The 27579-nt window shown below is 41.3% G+C and overlaps 1 pseudogene; it reads left to right on the top strand.

Annotated features, from left to right (window-relative positions):
- Positions 1-2378: 2378 nt before the first annotated feature.
- Positions 2379-25601, top strand: LOC111963444 (sodium- and chloride-dependent GABA transporter 2-like; annotated as a pseudogene).
- Positions 25602-27579: the final 1978 nt, after the last annotated feature.

Here is a 27579-nt window from a genome sequence, read left to right on the forward strand (position 1 = left end):
GGTGAATCCGGGATGCTAGCCTTCTAGGCTGAGTTCCTCTGTCCAGTGTCTGTGTTCTTTTGCTCATCTTAATCTTTATTTTTATTGGCCAGTCTGAGATATGGCTTTTTCTTTTTAACTCTGCCTAGAAGGCCAGCATCCCGGAGTCCCGCCTCTTCACTGTTGACCTTGAGACTGGTGTTTTGCGGGTACTAGTTAATGAAGCTGCCAGTTGAGGACTTGTGAGGCGTCTGTTTCTCAAACTAGACACTCTAATGTACTTGTCCTCTTGCTCAGTTGTGCACTGGGGCCTTCCACTCCTCTATCTATTCTGGTTAAAGCCAGTTTGCGCTGTTCTGTGAAGGGAGTACTACACAGTGTTCGAAATCGAAATCTTCAGTTTCTTGGCAATTTGGTTGTTGATAATGGGCCTTTGTACGCAAATGTAGATATCCCATTAAAAATCGTCCATTTCCAGCTACAATAGTAATTTACAACATTAACAATGTACAATGTAACAACTGTATTTCTGATCAATTTGATGTTATTTTAATGGACAAAAAAATGATCTTCTTTCAAAAATAAGGATATTTTAAAGTGACCCCAAACTTTTGAACGGTAGTGTAGGTAACTTAATTACTTTCAGTGGGACACAAACAATCATCACTCTCCAAGGAACTCAGAACCACCTGTAGTAACATTACATGAACAGTGGGTGGTAGTAACACACTACAACTGTGACATGAATATGGTAAAGTCCTATTGATTGAACTACATTTATTTATTTTCTAAAACTTTATTTAACTAGGCAAGTCAGTTAAGAACAAATTCTTATTTACAATGACTGCCTAGGAACAGTGGCTTAAGTGCCTTTTTCAGTGGCAGAACAACAGCTCGGGGATTCGATCTAGCAACTTTTCGGTTACTGCCCAACGCTCTAACCACTTGGCTACCTGCTGCCCCATGCATTGATTGTACTTTTGTAATAACAATAAAAGGATTATTAGGGTACCAGAGGTGTCACGCACCAAATTATTGAAGGGCCATTGATGGCCAAATTCAATATATTTTAATTTAACAATATCTTACGTTTTTACATTTTGATCATTTAGCAGACAGTCTTAACCAGAGCCACTTACAGTCAGTTCATTCAACTAAAGGTTGCTAGATATCACAGTATTTGTCAAAACCAGTCATTACAAAGTCAGTGCTAGTAGAAAAAGACACCTGTTAGTGCAAGAAAACAAGTATAACAGTAAGGTGATTGTTTTTTCTTTTAGGGGGTAGGGGTTTTAGGGGGATAACAGTGAAGGAGCCTAAATGGGTCTGTTTATAAGTAACTAACATCACTTTTTGTGTGGTGACACAGTTTAGCGATCTCTAACCTTTGGCCAAAATCGTGAAATGGAGATAATTTATTAACATTTAGAATAAAGGAGCATCTTTCTCAGTGTTGTCTTTTCAGAGCGCTCTGCCATACAGTAGGTCCACATAGGCAATTATAGCACAACATTCAAATCATAAAAATACAAGAAAAACGTTGTGATGAATGAAGTTGAGAGGCATCCAGAGGAAATTCTTGAAGAATGCTGCTCAGCTACAAAGCATGGAGAATGGTGAGCACCACAGATTTCATTATTTTCTTTGAGCTAGATGTTTAGGTAACACTTTCAATTACAGTGCCCTTATTACAGTGGAATTATTCCTGCAAGTACAGTGCAACAGTATTGTAATTACTCATTATTATACTGTACTTACACTGTAATGTAAAATGCAACAGATTTTCTTGACGTTACCCTCACCTGAAAGTCACTGGATGTGTTTACACTACTTTAACATAATTACTGTGTCATTAACATGTTATTTCTTAATAAATGGCTGGTCACTTATGTGCTGTAAAATATAGTGTCCCCACTATGACCACTTGACAGAATGCTTTTGTTATCGTCATATTTCATTGGCTGAAGTTTTAAATTACATTCACAGTCATTAGACACCGTCCATCCAACTAGCAATTAATGATCATGCTGATATGTTGAAATACTACATAAAGTACAGCATATTTTAAACTGTTGAAATCAGTGGACTTTGGTATGAGGTAATAAAAAAATACATCTGTCAAACTAGATGTAACATTATCACTCTCCATTACATTTCAAAAGTTTTGCAAGTAATGTACATTAGGTGTATTATGCCCCCTTTTCCTATTCATTTAAGTGCTCAAGTTCTGTCACTCCTCTCCTCTATCCATTGTAAAGTTGTAATGCAGAGTTCATTTGTTCACATTCCACACATCCATGCCCCTACAGCATTCAAAAGAAGCCAGCACGCTGCTGCCGCTCTCACAGAGCAAATCCCCTCCTCTTCCTCGCAATGAAGGAGCCAGTGTAACCTCGACTCAATAGCTCCGCCTCACACACACAGGCACATGAACACACACACACTCCAAACTATCCACATGGGTTCACTCATGGTTAGTTCTGGGAATGGCATTTGACAGGGAGAAACACATGGTCTAGGTTTGCTTCCAATGAAAGGGACCAGAACAAGTCTTCCTTAATGGAGAAGTAGACTACTACAACAGACTTCAGAACTACAACTTCATCCTTAAGGTACTCTCTCTCTCTCGCGCGTTCTAGTCTCTTCCGTTTCTATCAGGAAACCTTTTATTTAGACTGTTTATCACTGTTTGTATTTGAAATCTAGCAAACTTGGCAGGCGGGGGCTATGATAACACCTAGACATCTCCCTAGATGTACAGAGAGACAGAGACAGACATGAGGGTTCAGTCAGTGGTATGGTAGCTCTCTTTCTCTTTCTCTTTCTCTCGCTGTCTCTCGCTCTCTCTCTCTCTCTATCTGCAGTCAGTAGCACTTGTTGCAGGCGCTGAATGTAGGCCAAAGGTTACAGACTGGAGGCTCAGCAGTGCTAGTGAGTGCAGCAGTGTCTTCCTGTTCTGTGTAACTATACAGGCATGTCTAATCAACGTAAAAGTCCTCTTATTGCATTCTTTCGATTTGAAAGCAGAATTACTGGTTGTTGAGGTAGATATTATTTTCATAATTCAAGCTACAAACCTTAAGAGAAAAAAAGAAACACTACAGTATGCTAAAATAAGCCAGTTTTTACATCAGCAGATGTACAGAAAACCCTGCCTAAAACCCCAAACAGCAAGCAATGCAGATGTAGAAGCACGGGGGCTAGGAAAAACTCCCTAGAAAGGCATGAACCTAGGAAGAAACCTAGAGAGGAACCAGGCTGAGGGGAGGCTAGTCCTTTTTTGGCTGTGCCGGGTGGATATTACAAGAGTACATGGCCATTAAGGCCAGAGCGTTCTTCAAGATGTTCACACATTCATAAATGACCAGCAGGGTCAAATAATAATCACAGTGGTTGTAGAGGATGCAACAGGTCATCACCTATTAACTAAATGTCAGTTGGTTTTTCATAGCCAAGCATTCAGAGTTCGAGACAGCAGTTGCGGTAGAGAGAGAGAGAGCGGAGGGGAGAAGGAGAGAGAGGGTCGAAAACAGCAGGTCCGGGACACGGTATCACATCCGGTAAACAGGTCAGGGTTCCATAGCCACAGACAAAACAGCAGAAACTGGATCAACAGTACAACCAGGTGGACTGGGGACGAGCACAGCAAGGAGTCATCAGGTCAAGTGAAGACTGGGGGTTAGCCTGATGTCCCAAACTACCCAATAATCCCCTCCATGTAGCCTAACTCTCACACTCACACACACAAACCTGCACACTCACATACACACACACACAAAAAAACATGTTTTTTTTGTGGTGCGGTTTTCATATACAGTGCCTTGGGAAAGTATTCAGACCCCATGACTTTTTCCACATTTTGTTAGTTTACAGCCTCATTCTAAAAGCGTTTAAATAGTTTTTTCCCCTCATCAATCTACACACAATACCCCATAATGAGAAAGCAAAAACAGGTTTTTAGACATGTTTGTTAATTTATTAAAAATAACAACAACTGAAATATCACACTTACAAAAGAATTCAGATCCTTTACTCAGTACTTTGTTGAAGCAACTTTGGCAGCCATTACAGCCTTGAGTATTCTTGGGTATGATGCTACAGGCTTGGCACATCTGTTTGACTACATTCTTCTCTGCAGAAGAGAAGAAGAGGCGCTGTTGCGCCTTCTTCACCACGCTGTCTGTGTGGGTGGATGTGTTGGTGGATGCCGTGATGTGTAGGAACTTAAAACTTTCCACCTTCTCCACTACTGTCCCATCAATGTGGATAGGGGGGTGCTCCCTCTGCTGTTTCCTGAAGTCCACGATCATCTCCTTTTGTTTTGTGGACGTTGAGTGTGAGGTTATTTTCCTGACACCACACTCCGAGGGCCCTCACCTCCTCCCTGTAGGCCGTCTCGTCGTTGTTGGTAATCAAGCTTACCACTGTAGTGTCGTCTGCAAACTTGATGATTGAGTTGGAGGTGTGCATGGCCACGCAGTCATGGGTGAACAGGGAGTACATTAGAGGGCTGAGAACGCACCCTTGTGGGGCCCCAGTGTTGAGGATCAGCGGGGTGGAGATGTTGTTKCCTACCCTCACCACCTGGGGGCAGCCTGTCAGAAAGTCCAGGACCCAGTTGCACAGGGCGGGGTCGAGACCCAGGGTCTCGAGCTTAATGACGAATTTGGAGGCTACTATGGTGTTAAATGCTGAGCTGTAGTCGATGGACAGCATTCTTGCATAGGTATTCCTCTTGTCCAGATGGGTTAGGGCAGTGTGCAGTGTGATTGCGATTGCGTCGTCTGTGGACATATTGGGGCGGTAAACAAATTGGAGTGGGTCTAGGGTGTCAGGTAGGGTGGAGGTGATATGATCCTTGACTAGTCTCTCAAAGCACTTCATGATGACGGAAGTGAGTGCTACGGGGCAGTAGTCATTTAGCTCAGTTACCTTAGCTTTCTTGGGAACAGGAACAATGGTGGCCCTCTTGAAGCATGTGGGAACAGCAGACTGGGATAGGGATTGTTTGAATATGTCCGTAAACACACCAGCCAGCTGGTCTGCGTATGCTCTGAGGACGCGGCTAGGGATACCGTCTTGACCGGCAGCCTTGTGAGGGTTACCACGTTTAAATGTTTTACTCACGTTGGCTGCGGTGAAGGAGAGCCCGCAGGTTTTGGTAGCAGGCCGTGTCGTTGGCACTGTATTGTCCTCAAAGCGAGCAAAGAAGTTATTTAGTTTGTCTGGGAGCAAGACATCGGAGTCCGCAACGGGGCTGGTTTTCTTTTTGTAGTCCATGATTGACTGTAGACCCAGCCACATACCTCTCGTGTCTGAGCCATTGAATTGCGACTCTACTTTGTCTCTATACTGACACTTAGCTTGTTTGATTGCCTTGCGGAGGGAATAGCTACACTGTTTGTATTCGGTCATGTTTCCGGTCGCCTTGCCCTGATTAAAAGCAGTGGTTCACACTTTCAGTTTTGCGCGAATGCTGCCTTCAATCCACGGTTTCTGTTTGGGGAAGGTTTTAATAGTCACCGTGGGTACAACATCACTGATGCACTTGCTAATAAACTCGCTCACCGAATGAGCGTATACATCAATGTTGTTGTCCGATGCTATCCGGAACATATCCCAGTCCACGTGATCGAAGCAATCTTGAAGCGTGGAATCAGATTGGTTGGACCAGCGTTAAACAGACCTGAGCACAGGCGTTTCCTGTATTAGTTTCTGTCTATAGGCTGGGAGCAACAAAATGGAGCCGTGGTCAGATTTGCCGAAAGGAGGGTGAGGGAGGGCTTTGTTTGCATCGCGGAAGTTAGAGTAACAATGATCCAGAATTTTGCCAGCCCGGGTCACGCATTCGATATGCTGATAAAATTTAGGGAGCCTTGTTTTCAGATTAGCCTTGTTAAAATCCCAAGCTACAATAAATACAGCCTCAGGATATGTGGTTTCCAGTTTACATATAGTCAAATGAAGTTCTTTCAGGGCCGTCAAGGTGTCTGCCTGGGGGGGATATACACGACTGTGATTATAATCAAAGAGAATTCTCTTGGTAGATAATGCGGTTGGCATTTGATTGTAAGGAATTCTAGGTCAGGTGAACAAAAGGACTTGAGTTCCTGTATGCTGTTATGATCACACCACAACACGTTAATCATAAGGCATACACCCCCGCCCTTCTTCTTACCAGAGAGATGTTTGTTTCTGTCGGCGCGATGCGTGAAGAAACCAGGTGGCTGTACCGACTCTGATAACGTATCCCGAGTGAGCCATGTTTCCGTGAAACAGAGAATGTTACAATCTCTGAGGTCTCTCTGGAATGCAACCCTTGCTCGGATTTTGTCTACCTTGTTGTAAAGAGACTGGACATTGGCCAGGAGTTTACTCGGGAGCGGTGGGCAATGTGCCTGTCTACAGAGCCTGACCAGAAGACCGCTATGTTTGCCCCTTCTGCGACGCCGTTGTTTTGGGTCGCCTGCTGGGATCCGGTCCATTGTCCTGGGTGGTGGACCAAACAAAGGATCCGCTTCGGGAAAGTCGTATTCCTGGTCGTAATGTTGGTAAGTTGACATTGCTCTTATATCCAATAGTTCCTCCTGGCTGTATGTAATAAGACTTAAGATTTCCTGGAGTAACAATGTAAGAAATAATGCATGAAAAAACTAAATACTGCATAGTTTCCTAAGAATGCGAAGCGAGGCGGCCATCTTTGTCGGCGCCGGAAATAACTCAGGTTTCATCAGACCAGCGAATCTTGTTTCTCATGGTCTGAGAGTCTTTAGGTGTCTTTTGGCAAACTCCAAGCGGGCTGTCATGTGCCTTTTACTGAGGAGTGGCTTCCGTCTGGCCACTCTGCCATAAAGGCCTGATTGGTTGAGTGCTGCAGAGATGTTTGTCCTTCTGGAAGGCTCTCTCATCTCTACAGAGGAACTCTAGTGCTCTGTCAGAGGGACCATTGGGTTCTTGGTCACCTGCCTGACCAAGGCTCTTCTACCCCGATTGCTCAGGGGTGGCTAGCTCTAGGAAGAATCTTGGTGGTTCCAACCTTCTTCCATTGAAGAATGACAGAGGCCACTGTGTTCTTGGGGACCTTCAATGCTGCAGACATTTTTTGGTACCCTTCCCCAGATCTGTGCCTTGACACAATCCTGTCTCGGAGCGCTACGGACAATTCCTTCAACCTCATGCCTTGGTTTTTGCTCTGACATGCACTGTCAACTGTGGGACCTTATATAGAAAGGTGTGTGCCTTTCCAAATCATGTCCAATCAATTGAATTTACCACAGGTGGACTCCAATGAAGTTGTAGAAACATCTCAAGGATGATCAATGGAAACAGGATGCACTGGAGCTCAATTTCAAGTCTCATAGCAAAGGGTCCGAATTCTTATGTAAATAAGGTATTTCTGTTTTAATAATTTAGCAAAACTGTTTAAAAACCTGTTTTCGCTTTGTCATTATGGGGTATTGGGCTTCCAACCTCACCTGCACCCTGTTTTATCATGTTTTATGTGTACTGTTTTGTCTTTCACTTCTTTTTTTGGTGCGAATAAATCAAACCTAAAACCTAAAGGCCAGGTAGTCCTGAGTCATGCTCTAAGGCCTCAGATCCTCAGAGGCAAGAAAGAGGCGAGAGAGAGAGAGAGAGAGGGAGAGAGAGAGAGAGAAAGAGAAAGAGATGGGAGAATTAGAGGGAGCATACTTAAGTTCACACAGGATACTAGATAAGACAGGAGAATTTCACCAGATAGGACAGACTGACCCTAGCCCCCCGGCACATAGACTATTCATTTTTTTCATTTTAATTTTAATTTTATTTAACTAGGCAAGTCAGTTAAGAACAAAATTGTTATTTACAATGACAGCGGGTTAACTGCAGAACAACAGATTTTTAACCTTGTCGGCTCAGGGATTTGATCTAGCAACCTTTCTGTTACTGGCCCAACACTCTTACCACTAGGATACCTGCTGCCAGGCTATTCCATCAAACCCCCGGTGAAGGCTAACCAGGCAGGATACAACCCCACCTACTTTGCCAAAGCACAGCCTACCCTTAGACAAAACTAAGTATAGCCCAAAAAACGGACTAATTAACTTTGATATTTAGCTGTATTAACACTCCATATTTATCTTATTGTTCCCATAAATCATTACATGTCTTCTCTATCAACTCTGTCATCCATTTAAAACAGGGTGTACTGTATTGAACCAATAAATATTATACTATCAAAGATATACAGTCAGTACCTACTCTTAGTATCACAAACTGTGCCCTGGCTCTGGCAGGTTGACTACTGGGTGTCTAGTAGTGTCACAGTAGTGTCCTCCTCTGATGCATGCCCAGGAAGTTCCTCATACTTTAAATGGTGAAGGTAAAGGTAACTATTTAGAACACATTGCCCTAGCAACAGACATTGCGCTTGTGCTTCTTATAACTGTATAAGTACAGGGTGTTCATTTTCATAAATCACCATAATGGTAGCAGCAGCTGCAGCACATATTTTCCATTGTATGTGTCCTACTCCCACAGGGATACTAGGCAAGGGCACAAAGGCAACATTGATGACAGGATTACACTAGTCCCACCAAGCTGTGCTGATCCCCTCCTACTCTAATGCAACAAGACTGGTACAACAGTGTGGAATTTGAACATTCATACACATTGCCAAACAGTGAGATGCTGCCCTGGCTCCTCACAATATCAGATTCAATTGGAATCTCACCTCTTTGTGTGGCCAATGCCAAAACGTCTGCTGGTATTGGCTATTCCCAGATAATCAGGCTTCTCCCGATACTCAGGCTACTTCTAGAATAGACCCTAGTATGGATCAGTGTATGGGAACCGTGACTTTTCTCAGGATCATTAAAGAATAAAAATCGATGTTTCTTCATACTGTCATGTGTAGCTCAGTTGGTAGAGCATGGCGCTTGCAATGCCAGGGTTAAGGGGTCAATTAACCAGTATAAAAAGGTATTCACTTACTACTGTAAGTTGCTTTGGACAAGAGTGTCTGCTAAATTACAGAAACTGTAAAAATAATACACGGAGCGCAATACAGTAGTTGATTCCACTGTTATAAGTCAACATTGCTTATTTTACCTTCAGAACAGTACATTTTAACAGTGCCTCGCTAATTTCCTTTGGAGGGGGGGGGGTTATGCGCATCCATAGTAATAACAGGAGCTGGACAAAAGAAAGATCAAATTTATTGAATAATAGGGGCTCATGTTGTCACGACTTCCGCCGAACAAGTCGGCTCCCCTCCTTGTTCGGGCGGCGTTCGGCGGTCGACGTCACCGGCCTTCTAGCCATCGCCGCTCCATTTTTCATTGTTCCATTTGTTTTGTCTTGTTCCCCGCACACCTGGTTTACATTCCCTAATCAACTGCATATATATATTCCTCTGTTCCCCCCATGTCTTTGTGTGGGATTGTTTTGTTATGTGTTTTGTATTGACGCGCCTAGCTGTTTTTTCCCCGAGTACTATGTTTCAACCTGGAGTATGTTTATTGTTAAACATTTTTGCTTATTTGTGACTTTGTCGCGCTTCGCACTTTTGCCTTTGGCTGGAGGTTTGTTGGACACTGTTGCGTCCGTTTGTTGTTTGCTTCTGCCGAATAAAGTGTGCGCCTGATCACAACTCTCTGCTCTCCTGCACCGCTCTCCTGCACCTGACTTCCACACTAGTAGCGCACACGCTGACACATGTTTTGCTGCACTGGACCTTCCTTTTTCCCCCGTTTTTTCTTGACAGGTCATATGAAGCTGTTCATATGTAAATTCATATTTTAGCAAACACTCTTATCCATTGCAACTTACAGAAGCAATTAGGGTTAAATGCCTTGCTCAAGGGCACACCGACACATTTTTCACCTGGTCTGATGGGGGATTCAAACCAGAGACATTCGGTTACTGGCCCAACACTCTTAACCGCTAGGCTATCCAATCAATCAATCAATCAATCAAATGTATTTACATCAGCAGATGTCACAAAGTGCTATACAGAAACCCTGCCTAAAACCCCAAACAGCAAGAAATGCAGATCTATCCAAAGCATGGAAGAAAGGGGCTCATGTTTTGCTGTACTTGACAGGTCATATGTACCGTAGCTGTTCATATGTAGCTGCTCATATGTAGCTAGTCATATGTACCGTAGCTGTTCATATGTAGCTGTTCATATGTAGCTAGTCATATGTAGCTGGTTCTCAATATGTAGCTAGTCATATGTACTGTAGTCATAGTATGTAGCTGTTCATATGTGCTAGTCATATGTAGCTGTTCATATGTAGCTAGTCATATGTAGCTAGTCATATGTAGCTGTTCATATGTTAGTAGTCATAATGTAGCTGTTCATATGTAGCTCGTTCATTATGTAGCGAGTTATATGTAGCTGTTCATATGTAGCTAGTCATATGTAGGCTGTTCATATGTAGCTGTCATATGTAGCTAGTATATGTAGCTGGTCATATGTAGCTAGTCATATGTAGCTGTTTCATATGTAGCTGTTCAATATGTCGTAGCTAGTCATATGTAGCTGGTCATATGTAGCTGGTCATATGTAGCTGGTCATATGTAGCATTCATATCTAGCGGTCATATGTAGCTGGTCATATGTAGCTGTTCATATGTAGCTGGTCAAATATAGCTGTTCTCATGTAGCAGGTCATATGTAGCTGTTAGCTGTGTGTCCTTATACTGTCTTCATAGCACACAGAATATGTTAGATAAATGTGTGTTCACCGCATAAAACCAACTTTGTCTTTGTCTTCCTCAGTGTTATGGAGAAGCATAATGATCCCAATTTGAGGTCCAATAAGCTTTCCCAGCAGGAGATGGGTCTGGTCCATCCTGTCCCTGTGCCAGCACCCAGACCAGGGGACAGTGGCCAGCAAGCTGGAGTTCCTCCTGGCTGTAGCCGGAAGATCATAGGCTTGGGGAATGTATGGAGGTTCCCATATCTGTGCTACAAAAATGGAGGAGGTGAGTCTCACATCACATCTTTACATGATCATACAATTAAGCTCACATTAAATGTATGGCAAGGTGAGCCTTTGTCTTTTACATTATCAATGCAAAAGAGCWAGTCACTTCATTTAACTTCATTMTGGTGGAGACAGTACAGAGTTGTTKTTTTCATATCTTAGGCTAATATTGAAATCACACAATTACAAGACGGTAATGGAATAATCATTAAGAGATGTGTAATCATGGCCTGATATAAACATATCGGTGGTTGCTATAATATTATAGGGATATTTACACACTAGGGCTAGATGTTATCTGGCGGGAACAATCATAAAAACAACAGTGCATGTCTGGGTGCACAAAAGGAACCAAAACCTTCTAGGTGCTTCCAGAATCTCTATACTGATATGCACATCACTACTGTACAACGTTTTATTACGCTCTGATAGAAATATGCTATGAAGAACAAACATGCCTCTCTGACATGTAGAATTAGGAATCACGTAGACTCTATTCATGGCCTTTCTATCTGCAATGTTCGATGATGTTAGACTACTGAACGTGTCCCAGATACCCCACGATAATATCCCTAACACTTACATGCCAAATGCACGCACAACACTTCAGGTGCTAGCTAAGTCCGTCAGCCACACAAACAAATACTTGAGTTCTTGTGGTTAAACTCAAATATACTAGTTGATAAAACATTATTTTTTCGATAACATTAAAAAAAGTATCATCTCTGTAAATTATATCATAAATAGGGCTGGTGGAGTTATGTCACACATGCAGCTAACACAGACATATGCAAATGTCTGCTCTACCCAAAGTTACAACCATGTGATTGCAGCATTACCTAAAAATGGAAGTGGCAAGTGGAAGGGGGAACAAGTAAGGAACTTGTCTGTCGGCCCTGCATTAAAGACTAAAATTGGTTAAAGAAAATTGTGATAAATAAAAATATATACCAGTTTCATTTAAGGACCAAAAAACTGACAACTGTGCTATATAAATTGCAAAATAGTTGAAGAGATTTTCGACGTACCGATTCCATGGCACATGAGTAATGAATTGACACACAATACGACACCGCATTCAAAACATTGAATTTTTCCATTTAAATTATTATGCAAAATTCTTGCAGCCAATAGAATGTTATATATATGGGGGATACAATCTTCCCAGCTCTGCAGGTTTTGCTGCGAGGAGGCAGAGTCATTAGATCATTTAATTTGGTACTGTCCATATGTAGCTCGTTTTTGGTCACAGGTCCAGGAACGGCTGTCACGGCCGTCGAAAGAACTGGATCAAAGCGCAGCGTGGTGAGCGTACATATTCCTTTTATTTAGGATGACGCCGACAAAAACAATAAACAATACAAAAACAACCGTGACGCTTAAGGCTATAGTGCCACAAACAAAGACAACTTCCCACACTGAAAGGAGGGAAAGGGCTACCTAAGTATGGTTCCCAATCAGAGACAACGATAGACAGCTGTCCCTGATTGAGAACCATACCTGGCCAAAACATAGAAATACAAAATCATAGAAAACAAAAACATAGAATGCCCACCCCAAATCACACCCTGACCAAACCAAATAGAGACATAAAAAGGCTCTCTAAGGTCAGGGCGTGACAACGGCAGAAGAATTGCAACATTTACCTAGAGCTAACGCTGCAGATAGCAATACTGGGTGATTTGAAAAGTCATAGTCAATCGATCAATAATATAATAATTATTTTAGCGAAAATGTTTATCTTTAATTTACAATCTGTAGAAACTATGAGAATAGAAAGGTTCAGTACTTTTGTGAAGCATCACAGGACAGTTGAAAAATATATGGCAAATAGAAATCCAATATGGATGGTGTTAGAGATAGATGGGAGGGGTTGAATGGAGCTGAAGGGTGGGAATAATAACAACAAGATAACAAATGTAAAACATTCAGGGTCTGTAAAATGTATGTAGGTTCAGAAGTTTTGTGAAATAGCACAGTTATAAATATATGGCAAATATAAACATCAGAAATAGAGGAAGGCCAGGACTAAAAACAAAGAAAATAAACTAGTAGAAAGAGGAGGAAGGAAAGCGCTACTAAAGTACACTATAGTACATTTTGGTAGACAGAAGGTGCTCTTAGGTAAAAGGGGTAAATTTGTCATCAAAAAGAAAAGAGGACCAAGGCACTCTTCATATAATTCATTTAAATTCCTTTATTAGTATGGCATGTTCAATAGAAAGTTTTAAAAATCCGACGCGTTTCGGCTGCATGGCCTACGTCAGGGAAATAAAATAAACTATTGTAAATTAGATTGTGTCTTTAAAATGTATATAGCATGTATAAGCTGGAAGTAGAAGCCTAAGTGTTATTATTTATTGGTTTTGTCCAATTAGGGGAGGGTTGGTAGGGTTTGCTGGGAATAATAAATGAAAATATATTCTAAAAAGATATGTATATGAATATATGTATGGGTATTTATATGTATGTATACTGTATGTGTATGTGTATATGTATGCATGTTTATGTATATATATGTGGGTATGTGTATGTATGTATGTATATATATATATATATATTTCCACAAAACAATATATGGGGGATTAGAAATGATCCAGACAATTACATTGTAGGAAGTGGCAATCTATCCTCAATATTAAAGCTGCTCCACCCTCTAAAATATATGTAAATACCTGCGTTCTCTTCTCTGGACGGTATAGATGCACTCAAGCCAGAAGTGGGCGGTTTGAGGTGGTTGAGATGGCTTCTGTGAAAAGAATGTTAGTCTTGTGAAACCATAATCACGTGAAGTGAAACATTAAGTTATGGTCTTGGGCCATATGGTTAATTGTGGTTTAACTTGTGTTGTTCGTAAGGGGTGTTCTTCATCCCTTATGTGCTCTTTCTGTTCACCTGTGGCATTCCACTCTTTCTCCTGGAGACCTCCCTGGGCCAGTACACCACGCAGGGCAGCATCACCTGCTGGAGGAAGATCTGCCCCCTGTTTGAAGGTAAATATCAGGGCTCATATTTATAAAGCGTCATTGAGTAAGACTGCTGATCTAGAATCAGGTCCCCTCTGTCCATATAAGCTTAGTCATTGTGATCTAAAAGGCTAATCTGATCCTAGATCCGCCATCCTACTGGTATGCTATATGAATGCTTTATGAATGCGGCCACAGGGTCTTGTTGTACGTATTGCATCCATATTAGGAATTCAATTGTCAGTGTTTGTCTGACCATAGATAGCATTTAATTCCTAAGATGAATGCCATCTTGGTGAAATAGACATGAAAGCCTGATAGCTGGAAGGAAGAAAAGCTATAGCCTTCAGAAAAGTAAAGATTTGATAGTACTGTAAACTGTGCCAAAAGAAAAGATAACATTTAGAGGGACTGCAGACCAAACTTTGTCTGTTTGTTGTATTCGTGCTCAGGAAAACTCCTAGCTGCAATATCCAAACTTGAGAAAGTAGCACTGTAATCCAAAGCAATGTCAATATGATTTAAATTGGTATTCAGCACGTAAACTCAAGGTTTCTGTCTGGAGCCTTTGTCAAGAATGTGCTGGTTGAGGGTGACATATTAGCCAGACAATTAGCCATAATAGGTACAATATATGCACAGTACATGCAGGCTTTTCCTTCTGTAAATAATATTGCACTCTTGTATTTGTAAAAGTCAATCCACCATGATTTTAATCACATTGCTTTAACAGTTAGAAACAATATAAGAATACATTTTAGATTGCTTGGGAGATGATTGGTTTGTTTCTGGCCTGATTTAATTAAAACATTTGAAAAAGGGATTAAAGTAACAAAACATTTAATTCAAGTTATTGGATGAAGCTTGGATTAATCAACAGTATTACACAGGCTCACAATGTGATTCATTAGCTATTACATGATAGAGTAAGTAATAGTCCTTAATGTGAAATGACACGTGCATTCAAGACACTTGTCCTGCGTTCAAACATTCACAATTGTCTGTCTAACCATAACTTATTAATCAGGGCTGGTGACTTTGAAAGGAGTCTAATCCACATCAAAAAGAAACAGTTAAATGTTTTTTTATGGTTTTAGGTTGAGAATGTGATTGGAATTAATAAATGTCACATATATTTCTCAGAAGAAGCCTTTTTTTTTACATTTACATCTCCATGTTTGTCTGTAAAATCTCCTCCTCCTCCTTCTCCTCCTCCTCCTCAGGACTGGGTTATGGTGGTCAGGTGGTGGTTCTATATTCCAGCATCTATTACATCATCATTCTAGCCTGGGCCTTCTTCTACCTCTTCTCCTCATTCAGCTCTGAGCTCCCCTGGGCCAGTTGTAGAAACAGCTGGAACACAGGTATGTACTTCAGTYTAGCCTGAGTGCCAGTCTGCTTGTGCTGTCATACCAACTGCTTGTCACTCATTGTCATAACAAACCTGTTTGGATTGACAAGGACAGCAATGGAGTTGGCATTGCAAAGAGCACAAACAGATCTGGGACCAGGTTAACTTCAGTGTGTAGACATGTTGACGTTGAACATATCCTTTGTCATGCCAAATGATAGAGTATCTTACATTTATGGACACTACTTCAAACTGAGATATTACGATTTTGACAAGTGAGTTGATGATAAAATAATTTATAAGGTAATATAAATGATTAAATAATTCTAACCGGAAACTTAACCGTTAGGGATTGAAGTTATGTAGCATGGATAAGGAGTAATTAAAAGTATTAAACATAAGTCCAACTAGGTTAGACTGGGAGAGAGAGAAATGTGTGTATGCTTAAGAAACACCTAGAAACAATTAAACTATGGTTGAACCGACCCGGCTATACTCTGGGAAGATAAGATAGGACAGGGAGGACCCCTCGGTAGCCTTTATCTGGGGGGACTGTAACTGTCAGCTGGGTAGTGAGAAACGGTGGTGAGAATTTTAGAGAAGAAGATAGCTCTCCTAATGTTAGTGTGTATGTGTGTGCGTAGGTTAGAAGAATGTTATAAAAGGAACATCTTTGTATATGAACGGTAGAGCTCTCGTGAATAAAACTGGGTTTGACTAATTGTGAGCTGGGGATTCTGTCTGTTTCATTTAAACCAAAACTTTACACACTCTGGGTTGCAGACCGATTAGGATAATTGAAATTTAGGTAAATTGATCAAAAAATTCTATATCAGCTGATTAATGTTTTATTTTTGTAAATGTCTCCTTATCCAGGAAAGATTCAGACAGTTCTGAGACATGCTTGTTATTGTCTAATTTCTCCTAACCAGCAACCTGCATGGAGTTTGACAGAAGAGTAGTGGGACATCTAAATTGGACAGTAGCAGGAAACGCAACGTCGCCAGTGAGAGAGTTCTGGGAGTGAGTATACAAAATCATTCCAATTTATCAACTCCTTTAAGTCCTTACAGATGGAAAATCATGGCTATTTGCCTTAGGAGGCGTTGAGAGAATTGGTGAAAAGCAAGTGGTGGGATTGTAACTCAAAATATTATTTTCAGGAGAAGATTTTTTGAATCTCACAGACAGTCCAAACAAGCTAGGCAGTGTTCGCTGGGAGCTGGCTCTGTTGTCCTAGCTACTGTCATCGAGATTTCTCTGGTTTACTCCTGTGTCTGGAAAGGAAGTTTTGAAGTTCTACGGGGAGGTAAGGTGGAATCTGTGCATTCAACCTGATGACACCATGAATACTGTAGAATTGTTTAGGATGAGCCCATAGACTGAGGTGAATTAACAGCTGTCCTGTGTCGCCGCGCCCCCCCCCCCCTCAGGTGCGTCTACGTTCAACTGCCACCTTCCCCTAATCTGATGCTGGTGTGGTTGCTGCGTCCGTGGACTCACCAACTGCGGGGGCAATAGATGGTAATCGAGTTCTACCTCTAACCCAGACCCAGCCCGCCCACCGGACCACAGGTAGGAACAACATCTTCACTGTATAATTTCGCTGTTCAGGTTAACAAAAATCAGTACATACTGTCAGTGATTCGTGGGGGATAAATGGTAACGTCTCTGTCGTGTTTGAACGCTGGTCAACATGACCGAGGGCAGCAACCATTACCACTGACACAAATAAACGTAAACTCCCTTGGTGGAACAGTTTGTGATTTAAAGAGCATCAGATTGTTTCCAACATCAATACCTGATAAAAAATACTCTGATTTTCAAAGCAAATTTATCTTCTGTTGACTTATTATAGCTACAAGGTCAAAATAAGTACCATTTAAATTAACCTCTAACACCCTGGGATGAAACTAGTATATCATAATTGTGAAACTATGAAGACTATTGTGTCTCTCTCTGGGTTGTCTCACAGGTGTGGATGGATGCTGGAACACAAATCTTCTATTCCTATGCTATTGCATCGGCTGTCTGACTGCTCTTGGCAGCTACAACAAATATACAACAACTGTTACAAGTGATGTGAAGAATTAAGTACAGAAACAGTAAATGTGCCTTGCATATAAAAATGTGCAGGCAGAAACGTTTTCTGGAAAGTTTGTTGATCTCCATATTGTAGGTAATTTCGTGTGTGACTAACAGGGAAGTGAATCTCTTTTTAGGGACTGTGTGTACCTGTGCCGTTGAACAGTGGAACCAGCTTTGTGGCCGGTTTTGCGATCTTCTCTGTTCTGGGCTTCATGGCTTATGAACAAGGGACAGACATCTCAACGGTGGCCGAATCAGGTAAGTGTTGCAACAGTGAGATATGAATAATTTAATTAATGAATTAATCAAATACATTTAAAAAAAATGCACAAACAAACAAATTAACATACCCTTCTAAGTTCTGCTTTGTTACAAGACAGGTGTCTTAGCATTTCAGGGATCTAACTATTCCCTCTGCCTCTGAGAGTTCAGTAATGAGTTTACCTGTGTTGCTGTATACAGGTCCTGGCCTGGCATTCATCGCCTACCCTCGTGCCGTGGCCATGATGCCATTACCCCAGCTTTGGGCCATCTTCTTCTTCATCATGATAATCCTACTGGGGTTAGACAGTGAGGTGTGTTAGAGTGGTCCTGAAGGCCAACGGAATATTTTCGTTGCGAAGGATAATTACATAACCTACAGTAGTTGCTACAATCATCACAAAACTCAATGGATGTGAAACTGTGAAGGAGTAGCTAGTATTTCAAAGAAGAGAGTTTCCACTGAACTTCCCCATCATCTCTCCTTCAGTTTGTAGGTCTGGAGTCTTTGATGACAGCTATCTCAGACATGTATCCCTCCTTCTTCCTGGTTGGCCATCGGCGTAAAATCCTCCTCATCATCATCAGTGCGGGTAGCTTCTTCATCGGCCTGGTCATGGTCACAGAGGTGAGAGGTCATTTGAAGTCATCATTCTATAAGGATATAGGATATAAAATCTAGAATTTCAAGGCAAAACGTTATTAGATCAATCATGACAGTAACGAGATATATGATCAATAATCTACCTCCCAAGTGATCTGTTTCAACATATCCCTGTATTTCAACATACCTCCTCGTTCCGCATAATATTTGGTTGATTCCACTTATTCCGTAAGCGATTGGGCTGCTGGACACACCTACGATCATTGTCTGAGTGTTTTGTAGACTCTGGAGGTAGATTATAGTCTTATTGTTGTGCTCAGTAAGACCTTATACTTTATTTCTCTTTCTACCCCTCCTCTACTTGCAGGGAGGCCTGTATATCTTCCAGCTGTTTGATTACTATGCCTGCAGTGGGATGACTCTGCTTCTCTTCGCTATACTACAGTCAGTGTGTATCAGCTGGGTTTATGGTGAGTTAGCCCGGCCTACTCCCAGTGTCTCTTAGGGCACGCAACCACTTTTGTTCGATGTCAGTCGGGGTCTCAACTTACTGTTAGTTAACATAGTAGAATACACAATGTGACATTTTGAAACGTGGTAGTGCATCCGCAGTTTTCCTCTTGTTATGTCAGTCACTGACAGTCACCCAATTAGCCCATGTCAGCTACCATGTTATAGTTTGCTAGGTAAGTTAGTTTATCCAGCTATCTAAAACTTGTATTATATTACAAACATTTATGAAGGCATTTTCATGTAAGTTATTATTAAGTGTTACCACTATCATTGTAGGTGTTATGAAAAGATAATAGTAAAATATGATCCTTGGGACCTCCCTATCTTGAACCCTAACCTTAACACCTACCCTTACCCTTACCCTGACCTTAACCATTTTAAATGTCAACTTCAATGGAGTAGGAACTTCCCAACGATCCCTGATAACAAGGAGTTTTAAAAGACCCTGCATTCCATTAATCCCAGATAATCAATCACAGAAACCCTAATTGCAGGTCAGCTTCCCTCAGGATGTTTCTGTTCAAGGTGTTTATGGCATTATCCAAGTTGTTCCTCTGGCACACATTGCCACTTTGGACATTGATGTGAAACGACACCTCGTTACTTTGGGATTATAAGGTTCTGACATGTTGGTCAAAAATGAGTTATTCACATAGAGTTGCACTTTAGGTGGTCCTTTACGTGTGAGAAGTCAGGTTTTTGATAAAGTACATTTACAATGAAAAAAAAGAAAAATCGGAAAGTTCTATCTATGCAAACACCTTTTAACTTGGTGCTATAAGGTTCTACATGCAATCCAATCACACAATGCTGGGTTGTCAATAACAAATAATTGTACATAAGTAAGGTGATATACTTGAAAACAGGAGGACATCACAAAACAGTTCTGAAATCTGGTACTTAAAAATACTCATTATCTCAAAACTATACATTTTGCAGATAGAACCTTATAGTCCTGAGTCCTTGATTATTCACATCACAGGTTCTGGTTGTAACATGTACGCTGGGAGTCAGGAAGCAAGTTCAGGGAGTGAATTTAATAACTAAATGAACATAGAACAAAACAAGAAAGACGGGTAGCGTACAGACATGAACACTGGAACAGAAACAACAACGCCTTGGGAAGGAACCTAAGGGGTGACAGATGTAGGGAAGGTAATCAAATCACATGTTATTTGTTACATGCGCCGAATACAACAGGTGTAGTAGACCTTACAGTGAAATGCTTACTTACAAGCCCTTAACCAACAATGCTTGAAGAAGTTAAGAAAACAAATTCAAATAAATGCTAATTAAAAAATAGATAAGTAAAATAGAAAATAGAAGTAACCAATAATTAAACAGCAGCAGTAAAATAACAAGCAAAGCTATATACAGGGGGTACCGGTAGAGAGTCAATGTGCGGGGGCACCGGTTAGTCGAGGTAATTGAGGTAATATGTACATGTAGGTAGAGTTAAAGTTGATATGCATAGACTATAAACAGAGAGTCACAGCAACGTAAAAGAGGGGTCTGGGTAGCCCTTCGATTAGCTGTTCAGGAGTCAGGAAGGTGATGAAATCCAGGTGACAAGTGGGTGTAATAATGAGCAGCCTGGTGACCTAGAGCGCCGGTGAGTATATGTGACAGTACCACCTCCCTGACGCACGGCTTCAGCCACAGGACACTGACCAAAAGGACGATCTCGGTGACCAGGAGCGGACCGGTCGTCTCTGCTGATGCGCGGGAACCTGTCGAGCCGGAAGAGGAGGGGGAATCTGACGTATTACATTTATTACTTGTACCACACTACCACCAGGTGGATACTAGTCAAACGTCCTGCCCCAGAATTCACACGCGCCACATTCCGGGCAAGGGCCCTGTGTGCGAAGTGACAGGCTGTCCCCCCGTACTGCCCTTGGGCCCCGTGTGAGTTTGGGTATTGATTCTAAAAACGCCCCCCCCTCATACACTACCTTCCCTTGGTTGTGGATATTGTGCCTTTTGCGTATGGCGGGAACCTGACGAGCCAGAAGAGGCACGGGAACCAGATGAGCCGGAAGAGGCGTGGGAAGCTGACGAGCCGGTAGAGACGCGGGAACCTAACGAGCAGGAAGAGGCGCAGGAACACTGGAACAGAAACAATAATGCCTGGGGAAGGAACCAAAAGAAGTGACAGATATAGGGAAAGTAATCAGGAAGGTGATGAAGTCCAGGTGAGTCTGATGAGGCGCTGGTGCGCGTAACGATTGTGACGGGTGTGTGTAATGAGGAGCAGCTTGGTGACCTAGAGCACCGGAGAGAGAGTATACGTGACACCGGTCCTCTTTTTATATTAATTTGATTTTTTTTCACCACTTTTTCAGAAGAATGGCCATAATGTAAGCTCTTATTTTCTAAACAAATAAATACAGGTACCTTAGACCAGCGTTTCCTAAACTCGGTCCTGGGGCCCACCCCTGGGTGCATGTTTTGTTTTTTGCCATAACACTACACAACTGAATCAAATAATAAAAGCTTGATGATGAGTTGGTTATTTGAATCAGCTGTAGGGGGCCCAGGACCGAGTTTGGGAAACCCTGGTTAGAGCTGTTGTCCAGGTTTCCTAATCTGCAATTGTTTAAACCTGTCTGTCACTTGGTGGTTTGAGAATGTTTACCTGGGTATTTGACAGACCAACTGGGTATTTGACAGACCAACTGGTTATTTGACAGACCAACTGGGTATTTGACAGACCAACTGGGTATTTGACAGACCAACTGGGTATTTGACAGACCAACTGGGTATTTGACAGACCAACTGTGTATTTGACAGACCAACTGACCAAACCCTTTTATTGACTGCTGTTATTTTGAGTCCCTGTTGATATGTTTACTCCACAGGTGCAGACCGTCTGTACGATAATATAGAAGACATGATCGGTTATCGACCATTACCCATCATTAAGTACTGTTTGAAGTATGTCACTCCAGTCATCTGCACTGTAAGTTTTATTTATTTACACCCCACCCTCAACAGCYAATTWAYTTGTTATTTTTCCAATTYTAMTTATAGTAAACATGACGTTYAWGTCCCAGTAATACAAGTGATTTACAGAAAACCAGAAGTTAAGATGACAATACAGAGAAATATAAATCAAATTGGTGCCTATGTGTAACCTATGTAAAGTAGATAATCCTAACTTTATGTTCATTATAAATGCTTCTATAAAAACGAAGAGAGTCGCACACTCTATGTATAAACTCACTGTAATTTATTGGGTAAACCACCAACGTTTCGACATCATTGTTCCTTCTTCAGGGTAATGTTATGAATGATTGAACCAGGTTATGTAGACAAAACAGTGCAATTAGTGCAACTAATGACAATAGTGAGGGTTGTGTCATAATTATTAGGTTGATTAGAATGAATTGAGTGAAACTGTTTGAAAACAATAGTTTACAGCATATTGAATATATTAGGCTTTTGTTATCATTAGCACTAGCATAGGATTAGCATTAACATACATTACTGTTTAATTTAATTTCACATATACAGTAGCACTCAAAAGTTGGAACACATCTACTCATTCAAGGGTTTTTCTTTCTTTTTACTAATTTCTACATTGTAGAAAAATAGTGAAGACATCACAACTATGAAATAACACATACAGAATCATGTAGTAACCAAAAAAGTGTAAAACAAATCAAAATATATTTTTGATCTTAGATTCTTCAAAGTAGACACCCTTTGCCTTGATGACAGCTTTGCACACTCTAGCGCTCTCTCAACCAGCTTCATGAGGAACGCTTTTCCAAGCCCCCCCCCACACCATCACACCTCCTCCATGCTTCACAGTGGGAACCACACATGCAGAGATCATCAAATCACCTATTCTGCATCTCACAAAGACACAGCGGTTGGAACCAAAAATCTCAAATTTTGTCTCATCAGACCAAAGAACAGATTTCCACTGGTCTAATATCTATTGCTCGTGTTTCCTGGCCCAATCAAGTCTCTTCTTCTTATTGGTGTATTGAAGCAATTTGACCATGAAGGCCTGATTCACGCAGTCTCCTCTGAACAGTTGATGTTGAGATGTGTCTGTTAATTGAACTCTGTGAAGCATTTATTTGGGCTGTAATCTGAGGTGCAGTTAACTCTAATGAACTTGTCCTCTGCAGCAGAGGTAACTGTAGGTCTTCCTTTCCTGTGGCGGTCCTCATGAGAGCCAGTTTCATCATAGCGCTTGACGTTTTTTGCAACTGCACTCAAAGAAACTTTCAAAGTTCTTGAAATGTTCCGCATTGTCTTACATTCATGTCTTGAAGTAATGATGGACTGTCATTTCTCTTTGCTTATTTGAGCTGTTCTTACAATCTTATGGACTTGGTCTTTTACTAAATAGGGCTATCTTCTGTATACCACCCCTACTTTGTCACAACACAACTGATTGGCTCAAACGCATTAATTCCACATATTAACTTTTAACAAGGCACACATGCTAATTGAAATGCATTCCAGGTGACTACCGCATGAAGCTGGTTGAGAGAATGCCAAGAGCTTGCAAAGCTGTCATCAAGGCAAAGGGTGAATAATTTAAAGAATATAAAATATATTTTGATTTGTTTAACACTTTTTTGGTTACTACATGATTCCGTATATATGTTATTTCATAGTTTTGATGTTTTCACTATTATTCTACAATGTAGACAATAGTAAAAAATTAAGAAAAAACCTTGAATGATTAGGTCTGTCCAAACTTATTACTAGTAATGTATATTTAATTGTTTCCAATTTCATAAAATGTTTGTTACATGTAATCATTTGTTTCAACTATAATGCCTGATAAGCATCATCAACAGAAGGAACATATTAGGTGTGTGCCAGCTCATGCTTTATATTAGACCATTATAAATGCTTCACCAAAAGCCTGACCTAAATGTACTGGAGAAACAATAACCTTGTCCTTAACCTTATCTTGTTCATCTCTGTCTTCACTCAACCCTCACTGTTACCCTAATATGTTATAATTAATACAATGCTATCGGAAAATACATTGTGTTCTTTAATGTTTATTATACAACCTCCATCCATATCTTTTGTTCTAGGCTACATTTGTCTTCTCCTTGATAAAGTTTACTCCGCTGAAGTTCAACAACACCTTTCAGTATCCTTGGTGGGGTTCCGCCGTTGGCTGGTGGTTCACTCTCTCCTCCACCCTCATGGTTCCTCTATGGATGGTGTACATCGTGAGCGTCACTCCTGGTACACTGCGACAGGTAAATAGGGACATCATTTATTATGTTTCTATAGAGTTTCACATTGCTTGACTTGGGCAGGAGCTCTCCGGAGCTGAGTACCGGCAACTAAAATGTTTAACAGCTTGAGCTCCTGTTCCTCTTTTACAATATTAGCTCAAAAGTATTGTGGAGCTCATGCACCTAAATGTAAACAGTACCGACACCAAACATGAGTACCGGCAACTGTCTCAGCCCAAGTCAAGCACTGGAGTTTCAAAACAGAAAAGTATCTCAAAGTGGTCCAAAAGCAACAAAAAATCAAGCAATATATCATAAGTAGCCTAGCTATATCTAGTTACGTAGGTCGACGATAGAGGCTAAGTCTTTGAGGACATCCTCCAAAGATGGAGCAATGGTCATGAGAGGTCATGGTTAATTTCTCACTATCAATTCCAAAACTTCAGATCTTTTAAAAGGTGGCAGGTACCACTTGTGTTGTTATCGCTAGCTATGTATCTATTTATACAATGATCAGATCCATTACCCAAACCCCGTTTACTCCCCAATACACACTGATGATGTTGTTTCTTCTACCAACTAAGAAAATAAGAAAAACAATCAACGTTCTGCAAACATCACCAGTTATTGTATGTCTCATTCCTTTGGTGGTCTATCTTTGAAATGCTTCTCTGTCCTCTCTCTTATTCCTCAGAGACTGTCCATCCTCACCACGCCGTCAGAGGATCTCCCCATGACCAAGGCCCAGAAGAATTCCCACCTGGCCAAGCAGTCAGAGCAGGACAGACCCCTGGGGGACATGGACACACCAGCCTGGGACCACAACCTCCTAGACAGAGACACTGGCCCCCTGTAGAGACACTGACCCCCTCTCTCAGCCACCATCCCTATAGGACTTGAGATAAGCAGGTCCAGCCAGTCACTCAAGGTCCTGACATAAACAATACAAATACTTCCCGTTGTGTAACAGAGACTTATGTGACCCTTCGCTTGGTCTGAGTGGCTTAGAAAAGTACAGTACAGAACATAATCCACCCCATGCCTTTTTCTTGGGAGGGCGATGTGGACAAGTGTTTCCAAAACACACACTATTTCCTGTATGTTGTATGTAGCGCTGATGAGACGTAGAAGCACTGGTTCTGGAAAGTGAAAAGAGAGATTCTGTTTGCCTTGAAAACCCTACCTAGAATTATTAGAATTACAGGTCAATCTTGCTGTCTCATGACAGAATGCAGAGAAAGCATCTGAAGTGAGATATTGAGTAAGGTCCGGCACAAAATATGGACTTTTGAAGTTGTCCTTTAACCAGGACTGTGGTAATGGCAGAGTAATGGATGAATGGATCAAACACCTGTCACAACATGGTGGAAACAAAACATGACGGTCATGCTATTGGTCCTGGGGTCTGTATATACAAGTGAACAATTTTTTTTAAAGATACATTTTATCTTTGATTTGGTGGGTTTAATAATCCGACATTGTTTTTTTCTACTACTATGTAATTTCTTAAGACTTTGTGAAGTATGACATTTGTGAAAATATATCGATGGTAAATTATAAGGGATTGTGTAGATGCATATATAGTAGAAACACTCTAAAATACTGTGATAGGATTTGATGCCAATATCAATAAAATCATCAAACCTTGTGCCATGATTTATAAGTCATTTTTCCACCCTTATTCTTTGGAGTACTTAAATAAAAAGTGTAATTCGGTGCAGAAATCTCTTCAGATATTCAGACGTAAAATTAATCTGAGACCTGGGCCCGTATTCATAAAGCGTCCTAGAGTAGAAGTGCTGATCTAGGATCATAGCAAAGGTTAAACTGAACCTAGATAAGCGCTCCTACTCTGAAGTAATTGAACAGAGACATCGTCATTCCACTGACAGTAAATACATTTTCCCCAGAGGGTACAGACTGTGTTCTATAGCCGAGCTGAAGACTAATACAGGAACAATGCCCTTCTATGAGTTACAGATAAGACCAGTAGTTAACAGCAGTTATCATTAACTGCCAGTTCAGGCTAAACCAACACAGAGCGTCCCCCACCTGCAATTGTGTCTGAGGTGAATTTACTCTGATATGAAAAATGAATACTCGTAGCTTTAGACAGTTGTTTGTACAATATCTATATTCATCCTTTAATAACTTTTTGTGGTCTGTATTACAGTGTACAAATGGCTCTGATGATTGCTGAGCAAAGGCAGTGGCAGCTCCAGCTCTACTATCCCTGATGACAATTTGTGTTTTATCATTCATAGATACCATTATGACCCTCAATGTAGCGGGTTAGGGTGATAAAAGTGTTTCAAGATTTTGATATATTATTGTTGTTCTCGTGATAATTTTACACAATTCCCCAGCTGCACATGACGTATTCCACTACTATTTCACATTGTGGTCCTGTAATTGGTTGTGTCATTCCACATGTCAGGCTATCATCTGGTGTGCTTCAGCAACTTGTAATAGTAGTTCTAACAGAGATGTTAGACTCTGGTTCTAAACTCCACTGAGTTTAAAGACTAGGGGCTCTATTCAATCTGTAAAGCTGAAGTGTTACAGATTCTCAGATAGAAATGTAAAGGTAATTTCCGATTGGACCGACATATACAGTCGTGGCCAAAAGTTTTGAGAATGACACAAATATTAATTTTCACAAATTCTGCTGCCTCAGTTTGTATGATGGCAATTTGCATATACTCCAGAATGTTATGAAGAGTGATCAGATTAATTGCAATTAATTGCAAAGTCCCTCTTTGCCATGCAAGTGAACTGAATCCCCCCAAAAACTTTTCCACTGTATTTCAGCCTTGCCACAAAAGGACCAGCTGACATCATGTCAGTGATTATCTCGTTAACACAGGTGTGAGTGTTGACCAGGACAAGGCTGGAGATCACTCTGTCATGCTGATTGAGTTCGAATAACAGACTGGAAGCTTCAAAATGAGGGTGGTGCTTGGAATCATTGTTCTTCCTCTGTCAACCATGGTTACCTGCAAGGAAACACGTGCCGTCATCATTGCTTTGCACAAAAAGGGCTTCACAGGCAAGGATATTGCTGCCAGTAAGATTGCACCTAAATCAACCATTTATCGGATCATCAAGAACTTCAAGGAGAGCGGTTCAATTGTTGTGAAGAAGGCTTCAGGGCACCCAAGAAAGTCCAACAAGCGGCCAGGACGTCTCCTAAAGTTGATTCAGCTGCGGAATCCTAAAGTTGATTCAGCTGCAAGCTCTGTACTGGCACCACCAGTACAGAGCTTGCTCAGGAATGGCAGCAGGCAGGTGTGAGTGCATCTGCACGCACAGTGAGGTGAAGACTTTTGGAGGATGGCCTGGTGTCAAGAAGGGCAGCAAAGAAGCCACTTCTCTCCAGGAAAAACATCAGGGACAGACTGATATTCTGCAAATGGTACAGGGATTGGACTGCTGAGGACTGGGGTAAAGTAATTTTCTGGAAAAAAAGCTTGTCGGGAGAAGACAAGGTGAGCGCTACCATCAGTCCTGTGCCATGCCAACAGTAAAGCATCCTGAGACCATTCATGTGTGGGGTTGCTTCTTAGCCAAGGGAGTGGGCTCACTCACAATTTTGCCTGAGAACACAGCCATGAATAAAGAATGGT

The sequence above is a fragment of the Salvelinus sp. IW2-2015 genome, linkage group LG1 (genome assembly GCF_002910315.2).
Source record: "Salvelinus sp. IW2-2015 linkage group LG1, ASM291031v2, whole genome shotgun sequence".
Taxonomy (NCBI): Eukaryota; Metazoa; Chordata; class Actinopteri; order Salmoniformes; family Salmonidae; genus Salvelinus; species Salvelinus sp. IW2-2015.